Here is a 13576-nt window from a genome sequence, read left to right as displayed (position 1 = left end):
TTCTGACCATTCCCTTTGTCTTCTATCTGATACACTTTCACTGCTTTTCCTGGTAGGCATTCAAGTTTGCAGTTCTCCCTTTAAATGTAGGATACCCTATGAACATAGAATTAAGGCAGGAAATGAGAAGGTAGAGTACAGTTCTACCCCTAAGAGCTTTATAAAGAGGCATTTTACATTGAATAAAGAACTCTCCTATTTTCAGTGTTAAGAAATGTTCTTGAATCTAACCATTTTGTATCAATATCATTCCCACAAGCACTGTTCATAGTTAATTACTACCAGGCTGGTCTGGGCCTTACAGCAAAATAAATAGAAGGTTTGTGGACAGAATTAGGGAACTGTATCAAAGATTAGAGTACCAACAGTCAGTAGTAGGTCAGTCACTTCCAGCCAGAAAATACACAAATAATGAGTTCAAGACAAGTCATAGGTCACAGCAAGGCAGACAGACTGGGGCATAGTAAGAGCATCCAGGGCCTATGGGAGCAAGAGAACCTGCATCTGGGTCCTTAACATTAGGGCATACATGAACATTAAAGAACAAGGTCGGAATCAGCAGGAAAAGAGGCTGGAGCCAGGCTGAGTGGTGGGGCTCAGGGTTCTGATGGGGCTCCCAGGGTCCCAGACAAGGAAATGGGTCACCGAGAAGTGAGTACACAGCATTACATGAAAGAAAAATGTCTACTTTTTTACAGAGCAACCTCCTATGTTTAGGTTTTTCTTTTTAATGAGTAGACTATTTTTTAGAAGAATTTTAGGTTTAGAGAACAATTGAGCAGATAATACAGAGATTTCTGATAAGTTTCCCCCTACCCACTCCCAATTTTAGCATCTTACATTTTAGTGGTACATTGTTACAGTTGTTAATCCAACATTAGAACCCATCATTTATATTAGAGTTCACTCTTTGTGCTGTCTTGCTCTTTTGTGGTAAATATATATATATAACATGAAATTTACCATTTCAGCTATTTTTTGGCATGCAGTTCAGTGGCATTAAGTATATTCACATTGTTGTGCAGCCATCACCACTGTCTGTCTCTAGCACTTTTTCCTTATCCTATACTGAAGCTCATTATCCATTAACAATAACTGCTCTCCTACCCCTTGACTCTGGAAACAACTGTTCTACTTTCAGTCTCTATGTATCTGACTGAGGTACCTCATAAATGTGGAATTATACAAAATCATACTTTTTTTTTTGATTTCCTTGGTTAGATTTATGTCTAAGAACTTCATTCTTTTGGATACATTTGTAAATGGGATTGGTTTGTTAATTTCTGTTTTGGGTAGTTTATTTTTTTGTACATAGAAACGCAACGTTTTTCTGTATAATGACTTTACATGTTGCAATGTTACTGAGCTCATTTATTAAATCTGTTAGTTTTTTTGGAGTTTTAGTGTTTTTTTAAATAGAGTATCATGTCATCTGCAAAGGCTGACAATTTTACTTCTTAACAATCTGGATGCCTTTTATTTCTTTTTCTTGTCATTTGTGGCTAGGACTTTCCAGTACTATGGTGAATAAAAGTGCTGATACTGGACATCCTTGAATTGTTCCTGATTTGAGAGAAAAAGCTGTCAGCTTTTCACCATGGACTATGATATTAGCTGTGGGTAAGTCATATAAGGTCTTTTTTATGTTGATATAGGTTCCTTCTATACCAACTTTGGTGAAATGTTTTATCATGAGTGGATACGAATTTTGTCAGATCCTCTTTCACCATGTATTGAGATGGTTGTATAGTTTTTATCCTTCCTTTGGTTAACACGGTGTTTGCATGTATTAATTTGCTGGTAGTAAGCCATCTATGCATCCCTAGAATAAATCCCATTTGGTTTGGTGAATGATCCTTTAATGTATTTTTGAAGGCAGTTTGCTAATATTTTGTTGAGGATTTTTACAACTATGCTTTACAGGAATATTGGTGGGTAGTTGTCCTTTTTTTTTTTTTGGTAGTGTCCTAATCTTGTTTTGGTAACAGTGTGATTTTGGCCTCATAGAAATGAATTTGTAAGTGTTCCTTCCTCTTCAATTTTTGGGAATAGTTTGAGAAGATAGGTATTAACTCTTCTTTCAATGTTTGGGTGGAATTCTCCTATGAAAACATATTGGACTTTTGATTGTGTGGAGTTTTTGATTACTGATTCAATTGGTTGCTAGTTGTTAGTCTGTTCAGATTTCTATTTCCTCCAGAACAGGTTTTTAACATGGTATGATTCTAGGAACTTATCCATTTCTTCTAGGATGTCAAAATTATTGCCATATAATTTTTCATACTTATCTCTTCAATCCTTTGTATTTCAGTGGTGTCACTTCTCTTTAAATTTCTATTTCTGATTTTGAGTCCTGTCCTTTTTATTTCTTGATAAGTCTAGGTAAATGTTTACCCATTTTGTTTGTCTTCAAAGAATCAGTTCTTTCATTCTTCTTTTACACTTTTTTTTTTTTAGTGTTTATTTCATTTACTTGCACTGTGATTTCATTTTTTTCCTTCTATTTTCTGTCTTCTAACTTTTGCCATCGGTCGGGGGCGGGCCTGCGCCGTGGCGCCTCGCGCTCATTGGCCGTGAGGGCCGTCTGTCGGGGACGGACAGCCGTTGGGCGCAGATTGCGTAACCCTGGGGCGGTGTAGTAGCTGCAGGCGCCGCCGCCGCCTTTATTCAACGGTCAGTAGCATCATGAGCGCCGCAGGGATACCAGCCGCCGCAGCGCCTTCCCTGCTTCGGGCCGCCGTAACGTCTGCGCAGCGGGCCGACGGAGACCAGATGATGGGCCCGCGAAGTTCTGGGCCCGCACTGTGCTTGGCTGCGCCTTCCTGCCGACCTTGCCCCCCAGCCTTGGATCGCCGCCTCGCACCCGCTGGGCTCCCGGCGCCGCACTCGCCCCTTCTCGGCTCTCCCGCGCCGGGCGGACGGCGGCGGTCGGCCCGGACTTGGAGCCGCTGGCCCGGCCGACCGGACTTCAGAGACCTCGACTGAGAAGCGGCTCCCGCTTCCGCGGATCTGCGGTGGAGGTTCCAGAACGGGTCCCACTTCAGGGGTGAAGACGACAGCGACGGCTCTGCGGGCTGGAAGGTACGTGGCCGCGGGGCGCGGCGGGACCCCTGCCTCCGCCTGAGGGCACGGGGAAACCGGACAAGGGGGCGGGCGGCCGTGCGAGTTGCTCGGCGGTCAGCGCGTGGCCCGTGGGGCCGGGAAGCGGCCGACGCGGGTGGTGGGCTCGCGGGGCCCGGCCGGGGTCCTGGAGTGGGCGCGCTCCGCCGGAGGGGCCGCCCGGGAAGGGAGGGAGCCGAACAGGTCCAAAATCATCCTTTTGTGTCTGGCTTATGTCACTTAGCGTAATGTCTTCAAAGTGCATTTGTGTTATAGCACATATCAGAATTTCATTCCTTTTTAAAGACTGAATGATATTCCACTGTGTGTGTGTGTGTGTGTGTGTGTGTGTGTGTGTGTGTGTGCGTGCGTGCGTGCGTGCGCCTGCATACCACATTTTGTTTATCGATTCATCTGTCAACAGACACTTGGGTTGTTTCCACCTAATGGCGGTAGTGATGCTAATGAAACTGGTATACAAATATCCGTTTGAGTCCCTAGTTATAATTTTTATACCCAGAAGTGGAATTACTAGATCAAACGGCCTATGGGTTTTTGACAGATGTGTAATGTTGTGTATTCACCATAATAATATATAGAATAGTTTTACTACCCTAAAATCTCATGCTTCAACTATTCATCCCTCCCTGTCTTTGCCTCTGTGGAGATTTAACTACTGTTTATAATCCTATAATGTTGAACTTTCAGGTAAAGAATAGGTTGTCTGAACTGTAAGTAGAGTTAGTGAAGTCAGTGATCGAAGGAGTCAGAAAGCAAAACATTCTGATAATGTATGTATGTCCCTTAGGCTTTCATAGTCTGAAAATTACCAGTGCAGTAAACATACACATAACAAACACAGAGCTTTAGAATGTATGGGCTTCAAATAAGGTGTTTTATGAATAAAGAGTTTTGTATTCTATCCGTTTATTCCTCAGAGATTTTTTAAGCACCTGCTCTACGCCAAGCCCTGTGTTAGATGCTTCCCATAGGACTGAAAGATTCCATGCAAGCAAGTCAGAGACTGAGTCTCCATCTTTTGCACTACCAGGGAACCCCTTTCACAGTTGTTCTCCAAGAGCCATGTGTTTTTAAAGACGTCTGTTATCTAACTACACTTGTGTGAGGCTTTTCCAGTTCATTGAAAAGAGCTTTTAAACCATTATTTTAATGTTCACGGAGCCCTAGAGGTGGAGGTGTCTTGTTAAGAGAACAGGTCAGTGTTTTTGTTCAGAGCTGGGCTCTTGGATGAGGCTGGTCTGTGTGACTTTGTGTTCCCAGTCGTATCATTACAGCTGCCCTGAGCTGCAGTGAGCTCCTTCGTGTGGCTGTTTTCCAGACCTGCCTCACTCAGATTACCATTTCTCTGTCTTCTCCAGTTGCTTGCTGACCTAGACTTTTCCACTATACTTCCTTTGTGCCAGTGACCATTTAAATGTAAAAAACATTGTACTAGGATAGAACACGAAGAGAAGAAAAGGCTCTTAAACTCCAAGAGACTTTATTTGGTACAACAGTGGTCTCCACACATTTTAGACTGTTCTGCCCCCTGAGAAAGAGCATAGGCCTCTGATATTTGTTGTATTCATATTTATGCATGTCCTGCTTAATGGCAGTATATATTATTAGTGAAATCGAATTATTTTTCATTTTTAGATCAAAGCTAATTTTGAATAGCAATTTTGAAAGCTTGTATACTAAGGGGCATACATCCTACTTTAAAACCCGGAGCTGAGATAGCTAGCTTTAAGATTTTTTCCTGAGCAAAATGCCAAACCCCCTTATCTGACCATAGTGTAGATTCTATATAGTTAGTGCTGAGATTCTAGCAGCTTTATTGTAAACAGGCAGGTGGATTCATTAGGAAAGAATCCTAGTATCTGTTTCTCATTCACTGTGCTCTCCAAGTCTTAGAGCTCCATATGCATTGGAATAGAAATAGCATATTTTGAAAGAAATTGGGATATTTTTGGATCAATCAGATGCTAGCCATTCATCTCTCACAACCAGTATTTTTTGAACACTTTCTGAGTGTTCACATTACCACATTAGCAGACTCTGACCATTCACTATGCATGATACTGTATAATGAATTCATTTGGTATCTGCAGTCCACATTTTCTACTGTTCTTCCTAGATACTTTTTAAGCATTTCAGCCCTGTAGCTGCACAGAGAAATATAAGTGGTTGTGACCCTTAACATAGGGCCAAATAAAATCTGCAAACAGCAATCTGCCAAAGGTACTTTAATGGTACAAACTTCAAAACTTTTGAGGTCTGGAGGGGTGGGTAGATGAAAGGAGATGGAAGAATAGCCTGGGTTGCATTTAGCATTCCCAGTGTCTGAAAGCCTGGATATAAATGAAAGATGAGCATTTCTACTTAATTTATCTGGCTGTATTTCTGTGCCTAATGGCTGCATATATACCATAAACACTGTGAAGAAGCAACCATGGAAACACTTGTTTTCTTGTTGGGCTAAATTTACTCTGGGTTGAATATTAACACAGTGCCTGGCAGTACTTTAAAAGCAAAAATAGTTTAAGTGTGACTACTCTGAGTCAGTCATTTACTGCTAGTGTGGCTATACTGCCTAGAGCTTGACATTGAACAAGTTGGCAGCTTGTGTTGCTACATTTTTTCTAGGAACTTTGGACACATTTCATTCTTGTGAATTTGCTTGTGCAAGGATATTAAATAGAATAATATGTTTATTTTGTTTCAAACTCAAATAAATTTGAGAATGGTGAAACTCAAGTATTTTTCTTAAGCTTTCTGGAAAAGCTGGATTCTCAGAATTCTGTGGTTGCAAGACTTTATTTTATAAAGAATTAATAAAGTGTCATGGAGGTTTTAGATGCTTGGGCTTTTGTGATCGAAACATCATACTTCCTGAAAATCATTCTAAAAATGAACCTGGTAGTACTTCCAAGTAGGACTCATTAATTTTCTGACATTACCTGGCAAAATGGATTGTGCCATTCAGAAAGCTTCTCTTTTAAAAAAAAAAAATAGGGTGAGATGTGCATCATAGCCTGCCTTGTAGTTAAGTTGGGTGTATGTCTTGTAAACTTCTCTCTTGTTATTAAAGGTTATTTAATGAGAAGTTCATTGGTTTTGAAAAGCAGACCAAACCCACCCACGGGATTTCTTTGGCCCTTTAAATGTATTGCTTGCGTTTTCCTGAGTAACCGTGTGGCTGAGAAGGGCGTGAGTTTGTTGGCTGATGGGAGGAAACCCTATGAAGGATCAGTTGATCTCATCTGGGCTGGGGTCAGGAATGGCTAAGCATCTAAAACTGTGTATAAGAGAATGGTTTTCCTTCTGTGTTGCATTTTAACATGTTTTTATGTTTAGTTTTTGGAGTTGCCTAACAGTATAATTTCAGTTGGGGCTCAGTTTCAGCTCTTTTATTATAAACTGTAGGGAACATGATTTTTTTTTCCTACTAAAAGCACTATCATTTTGCCTTAGGATTTCAATGATTTGTATAGAAAGAGTTTTCCTGTGGCAACCTAAAACCAAAATGAACCCAACATGATGCTTGATATTGTTTTGAAATTGTTTTACCATAAAATTCTTACATGGGAATATGTAACTCTGGCAGAGAATTTCAACATAGTTGCATAAAGTGTGTTTCATATTACAACTTGTTCTTGACTTGACTTCATTGAAATTAGTAAAAGGACTCTTTCAGAAGGATCTGGTGAGTTAGCATCATTACTAAAAAAAAAAGTAAGGAACTTACTCATAATGTATCCTGTGTTGCTAAGTTTTCAAAGTTAGCTATCTCAACCACACCCAAAAGCCCTTTCAGAAGACTGAAATCCACTTACTCATTTTACACTGGCTTAACATTCTTCCCAAAAAAGTAAAAAGTAAAAGAGCTGAGATCAGTATGACTTTTTCCTGGGATATATGATGATTTCATGAAAAAACTAACATTTGGAAATGGAGTTGCTGCCGAGTCTTGAATGTAATATGTAGTTCCTTATTCTGTGGTTAAAGAGATCCTTTAAAACAGGGCTTTTTTTCTGACATGGGCCCTGTGGGTGATAGAACTATCCCCAAGGTGCTTTTTGTATCCCAGCTGGGTACATCACCCTGCCCTAGATCTAGAGGAGACAGTGTAGTCCTATAGCATCCCCCTATGTTGTGGTCCATGGACCCTCTGCTTCTACATTTTGGAAGCATATAAATGAGTTATTTGTATAGCTTGAAAATTAACTCAGATTTAATTAACCAACCCTTTTCTGGTTGTAAACTGGTTATAGTCTGAGTCTTAGTCTAGCTCAGTAGCCAGTCTCTTATTTTTGCAATTGCACAGATGTGTCTTGTCTGTAGAAATTTATTAAGATAACGTGAAGTCTTCATGTGGGACCTAGCATAAAGTAGGCACTCAGTAAAAGCTCATTAAATATGAATTTATTTATATGATAAATATTAACAATTGCTCACATTATTTGGTCTGCAAAGTTTTGTTCCTTTCCTTTCACTTCTGTACTGAAACACTTACTGAGCTCTTATATGCCAGAAAGAGACATTGGAGACAAAAAATGAATAAGCCTTCAAGAAATACATTGTTAACTTTGAGAGGCAGACATACAGATTATGAAACACATTAATCATATGCCTTATTTTTTCAGTCTAGGCACAAGGATGTCATGACTTTGCAGTAGTAACTTTTTTTCTTTTTATAACCATTAACAAATACTGACCTTCTCTGAGCACTTACTGTGTGCCAGCTCTATTCAGGGTGCTATGAGGTCAGTGGTGATATCATGCCCATTTTACATAGGGGGATATTGAGGCTTATCTAGGTTGAACAAATTACCCAATTTCATCTTTATGGCTCAAAACCGAGGAAATGTGGCTGCAGAGTTCATGCTCTTAATGATTATGTAAACTGCTTCTTGTTGGTTGGCTTTATTGAGGAAAAAGAAAAAACTCTTAGGAGAAAATGGGAAGTTGGTGAAAATGTGATCTCCTTAGTGGGATTTTCTTTTTTTTTCTTTTAATGAGTGATTGTTTCGTAGTACTTTAGCTAAAATCTGTGTTGTTAAAACAAAGTGGGCTTCATAATGGGCTACGTCTGAGAATGATTTACCACATATCCAGCATATCTTTCTTAGGCCATATGTGCTAATCCCTACAGTGAGCCAAGCCTGAGAACGTAATGTCCTTCCACGTTACCTCAGAGACTAAAATCAGCTCTTACACCTGCGCCGGGTTCTGCCATGCGGGGAGGCCCCATGGGGCAGTGCCTGGGGACAGCTCAGCAAAAAGTAAAGCTTCCCTCTGAGCAAGGCAGAGCTGTTTCTGTCTGTGGCTCTGAAGTTCTCTGACAGCCCTTCTGTCCTTTTCTTTCTGTCCTCTCAATCCCATTCACCTCAAACCCGGTGATTCTTTTTTAGAGTGCACACTACTGAAGAGTTATTCAGAGCCTGGTAGCTCTTGTTTCTTTCTTGGCTTTGTCCAAGTTCCTGAGAACCGCAAGCAAAGTGGAAGAAATGCAAAGCATCAGTCAGACTGTTCCCACATCCTCTGGTTTGTCAGGACCCCCTCCCTGAGAAGCAGGGTGGGTCCAAAGGTGCAATGAGCAAATCAGCTTCTCCAGGGAGGTCCCCCACCATTTGTTTCATATTATGTTTTGGGGTGCATTTGTTTTCATTTGGTAGGGTACTCCCTTTTTATTTCTTGGTGTATCTTACAAGAAAATGTCTCTTAACATTGTACGTATTTACTGAACAAAGTCATTTGCGAGAACATTGCAGCTTTCACTTCAGGCAGCCCAGCTTTTGGCAGTTGTAGACATTAGCATCTCTTTGATGAGGTGTGGATGACACGCTTTTACTAGAGAATGAATGCATTTCCAGGTACAATATTAGTGTTATCTTATTTTTCAAGTAGTGATTTCTGAAAGATGAACTTTTTCATGGGTTGTTACACTTTTATCAAATTGTATCACTGTGTCTTTGAAGTCACCCTCCCTTAGCACCCACATGGGTAACACTTAACTGTCATTTATACTCTTGATTCAGTATAACCTTTATTTATTTATTTATTTTAAAGTATACAGTTTTCTTGAAGAAAACCAGAATGAAACATTTTACTTGAGCATTTTCTTGGCACGTTAAACTGACAGACTGGGAGACAAACTGGTGCACTATGGAAATAAATGCATTCCCACCTTGAGGGCACCATGGCTTTTGACCACATATTCTCATGGCCTCGTTTTTGTGTGAACTTTCTTTTAAACATGTCCAATACTGACGTTTTAAAATAACATTTTATAAATTTGCCAGAAAGGGAAGGTGACCATCCAATTATCAGGTGGTAAATTCTAATCATGGGACATTTGCGTGGGTCACCTGTAATTGAAGACAAGTGCATCCTTTGTAATTGAAGAGAGTACAAATGAGGACATTAATGGCCAGGAAGAGAAAGTGGAGAGGTGAGCAGCTGCTCCCTCTACACTGGACCCCTCCTGTCTGGAACCAGGATCAGCTCTAGATCTCATCCTTGATGCTGGAGGGCCTTGGAGGTTGGGGAAGCCACTCTGGGTTGGTGTTTCCCTGGGTTTTCACTTCCTGACTCCTGGTGGAAGGAATACCACTTGTCGCAGAGTGCGTGGGAGTGACTCTTGAGAATAAAAATGTAGTTTTAGAAATGAAGTGGTGGGAATTAAAGAGGGAGACATACGGGAATAAGTACAAGAGGGGGAGAAAATTTCAAGAGGAAGTCACAGGCAAGGAAGAGCCGCTTTGCCTCTCTCCTTACTCCTCCCTATTTGACAGTTTGGTTATTTCTGCTCTCTCCCTTGGCTTCATTTTTTCTCTGCCCTGTTGGTGGCACTACCCTTTGAAACTTGTTCTCTCCTCCCTCTCTCCTATTAGTTCTGTTCTTCCCAACTTCTCACCCCCCATCAGCTTCGTTTAATGGCCCGTCATCCCGCTCTGCAGAGGGGTCTACCCCTGCGTGCCACATTCATGGCCATGTCTGGTGCAGTCTGCGATACCTGTGGTGACTCGGAGTCAGTTTTACAATCAGCCTTTACTACCGAACAAACTTAGGCAGACCTCCCGTGTTCCCTTTTAGGCAGAATGAACCCCTGCACTCATCCTTGTCCGTCTTCCAACTGAGGGGACAGCCTCCAGGTCCATGAGACCCGAGACCCAGGTCCTGCCACGTCCTAGACGTTGTGGTCGAGATTCCATAAACCATGTCTGCATCAGTTCTGCAAGTAATGAGAGAAAATGAGGATTTTCCTGGTCTGTGGATAGGGTAGCTGTGGCTCAGAGAGAGCAAGTCACACAGCCAAGCAGCAGCCGAGCTGGATGTCAGCTGAGTCTTTCCCCCTCCAGAGCTAGGACTTACTTCTCTGCCTACCAAATAACTAGTCAAATGGGTACTTACTCTGCTTTCTGTTCAAATTAAGGGCAACTTTTATCAATACCTGCTAAACTACAGCATTAACTCTTGGTTTTTAATGATGTCTGCATGAATATGTTGCAATTAATATTAAAAATCAGAGTCTTTTACTGGGCTAATAAAACAATTTTACTTATTTGCAAATCTGACTAAAGTTTAATTAGAATTTCTTTATATTTAATCTTTCAGAAATTACTTTGCTAACTATATAATTGTGTATGTAGCACATTCAGATAATACAAGGGACAAAAAATAAAAATCACCTATAATCTCCCCACTTCAAAATAACCACATTTTAACATCTTCTGTATTTCCTTAGTCTTTTTTTCTCCAAGGTATATACTTGCAAAATTGGAATCAGCTTTATGTCCTGATTATTTCACTCATATAGTGTGAGCTGATGAAGTATTTGAAAACATGATTTTAAAATGATTCCTAATATTCATTTTATGTGTGTACCATGATTATTCCTCTTTGAATCATCACCCCACTATTAGTATTCATTCACTGGTAGCCCATCAGTGGATAACAATTGATACCAATTTTTAAAATCAGTTTGGTAGTTTGAAAGTAATACCTTGCTATATACATTGAGTGTGAAGTTTCAAAAAATGTGCCATTTTAGGTCATGTCTTCATTATTTTTAATAAATATATTATAAAGATTAAAAATGGTGTGTTTTTCAGGGAGAAGTTTTCTAAAAACTACTTCCAAAGTTAGAACAAGTGATTGGTATTTTGTGCTGATAAAAGTTAAGTCCTTTTGAATATGTTTTTCATACATATATTTATTCAATCAGCCAACATTTTAAAAATCCCTTCCAGTAAAAGGTGTTAATTGCTGAGAATAAAAAGAAGAAAAGTATGATTTCTGCCTTTGAGAAGCTTGTAATTGATAAAGGCAACATGTGTATAAATGTAATTTTATATTTAATTTAAATAATAATATTATGGTACAAAGAAATAAACACTAAAGTAAAGCTGCAAGCAGTGTAAAGGGAGAACACAAAGGAAAAGTGGTTAATTCTGATCCATGGAATAAAGGGAAGACTTCCTGGGAGTTGTTAACATTTGAGCCAGGCTTTGATGCATGGGTAGAATTTCACTCGGAGAAGGCAATAAAGGGCATATGAGGCAGACAGTATAATATTATCAGAACCACAGGGGCCTGAGAGTGCATGTCATATTTGAGAAAAGCAAATGTCCCAGAGAGGGGTGTGTAATGTGCCAGGATTATGGGAGCAGGAGTAGTGGAAGCGAGGCAGAAGGCAGTAGTAGTGGATGAACCTAGAGCGAGAAGGGGTAAATTGATGATCAGTTAGTGTTTGCCTGGCTTTGTGCTAAGTTCCTTCTCATGTATGATCTCATCTGATTTACATGACAGCTTTGTGAGCTGTTAATACCACCCCTCGAAGATGGAAATAAAAGCTGAGAAAGCCTAAGTGATTTCCCCCAAAGCTTATAAAGGGCAGAAGCAAAAATCGATCCAAGGCCTGAAGTTTATGCTTTTTCCTGACTACCTCCTAGGTTGGAATAAGAGTATAGAAAGCCCTGAAAACTGTGTTAAGATGCTAGTAGGTATTGCTGTATTTCTATGAGTGATATTACTGGCTAGTGAAGGTATTTCTAGTGGCGGAGCAAAGGATGAGTTGGAAAAAGATACTGCAAGTAATGAGACAAGACAGATAACTACCACAGAAATCCAGGCGAGACATGGAGCGTCTTGGACCACTGCAGTGGCAGGAGAAATGGAAATGAAAACAGAAGTGGAAGAGACTTGGAGAGAGAATCTAAGCACTTAGATTCTAAGTGGTCTAAAGAGGAGACTAGATTAGTAACTCAACTTTTTAAAAAAGTCACAGACCCTTAACAGTTAAATAGCTTCAAAGTTAAATATTTTTGAGCATGTATCCAGTATAAAGTTTTAATATTTTAACCCCCCCCCCCGCCTCCCAGTGAGTTTTCTTGTGCATAGCCATTTTAGAGATCACTGGAATTAATTAAGAAGAATGGGTGTTTGAGAGGTTGGCAGGAGGAAAGGGCAGAAGCAAATGAGAGTCTTGGTTTTGGACCTACTGTGTTCAAGATACCTAAAATAGTACAGTCTTTTGACAGTGCTTCATACAAAGTTGGAAGTAAGTATTAAAGATTTTAGGAATTAAAATGGTGTCAAGCGTATGTTCTAGGTGAAATTCAGCTTTATCCTCAAAAGGGAGTTCACTATATGTATTTTTTCCTAGTCCTTCTTTCTGTATAAGAATAATGATGGATTAAAAAGTAAAGAGTCAAAAACATATGCACCCCTATGTTTATTGCAGCACTATTTACAATAACCAAGATATGAAAGCAACCTAAGTGTCCATCAGTAGATGAATTGATAAAGAAGAGGTGGTACATGTACACAAGGGAATACTATTCAGTCATAAGAAAGAAACAAATCCTACCATTTGCAACAACGTGGATGGAGCTAGAGGGTATTATGCCCAGTGAAATAAGTCAGGCAGGGAAAGACCAATACCAGATGATTTCCCTCATTTGTGGAGTATAGCACTGAAGCAAAACTGAAGGAACAAAATAGCAGCAGACTCACAGACTCCAAGAAGGAACTAGTGGTTACCAGAGGGAAGGGGTGGGGAAGGGCAGGTGGGGAGGGAGGGAGAAGGGGATTGTGGGGTGTCATGATTGGGAAGACAGTGTAGCTCAGAGAAGACAAGTAGGAACTCTGTGGCATCTTACTACACTGATGGACAGTGACTGTAATGGGGTGTGTGTGGGGGACTCAATGATAAGGGTGAATGTAATAACCACATTGTTTTTCTTGTGAAACCTTCGTAAGAGTGTATATCAATGAAACCTTAATAAAAAAAAGTTAAGAGTCTTATTATTTTTAGCTACATATTTCACTTGGTTGTTTTAGCATTTTATCATTTGGTTCTCAACTAAATATTTACAGATTTTTAAGAATGTTATCATTGTGGTCTGAATTAAAAAGTGACTTCTTTTAAAATAGTTCTATGTAGTCTACAACAAGATCTTTTAAAAGACCT

The 13576-nt window shown here is 40.0% G+C and overlaps 2 protein-coding genes across 10 annotated transcripts in view; both read left to right on the top strand.

Annotated features, from left to right (window-relative positions):
- The window catches only part of PLXDC2 (plexin domain containing 2), a 786648-nt gene that overhangs the window by 686295 nt on the left and 86777 nt on the right, over nucleotides 1-13576 (top strand). The gene's annotated exons all lie outside the window — the stretch shown is intronic.
- The window catches only part of LOC140847791 (myosin-IIIa-like), a 124925-nt gene that overhangs the window by 68843 nt on the left and 42506 nt on the right, over nucleotides 1-13576 (top strand). For 3 of the 7 annotated variants that reach the window (XR_012127976.1, XR_012127974.1, XR_012127975.1), the window contains one exon: nucleotides 1507-13142. The gene's annotated coding sequence lies outside the window, so the exon portion shown is untranslated. Of the gene's footprint in view, nucleotides 1-1506; nucleotides 13148-13576 lie in introns of those variants that run through there. The other 4 variants (XR_012127978.1, XR_012127977.1, XM_073229118.1 and 1 more) reach the window with 3 other exon arrangements.

This window comes from Manis javanica, chromosome 2 (genome assembly GCF_040802235.1).
Source record: "Manis javanica isolate MJ-LG chromosome 2, MJ_LKY, whole genome shotgun sequence".
NCBI classification, from domain to species: domain Eukaryota; kingdom Metazoa; phylum Chordata; class Mammalia; order Pholidota; family Manidae; genus Manis; species Manis javanica.
This window is presented reverse-complemented; position numbering and strand designations above follow the sequence as displayed.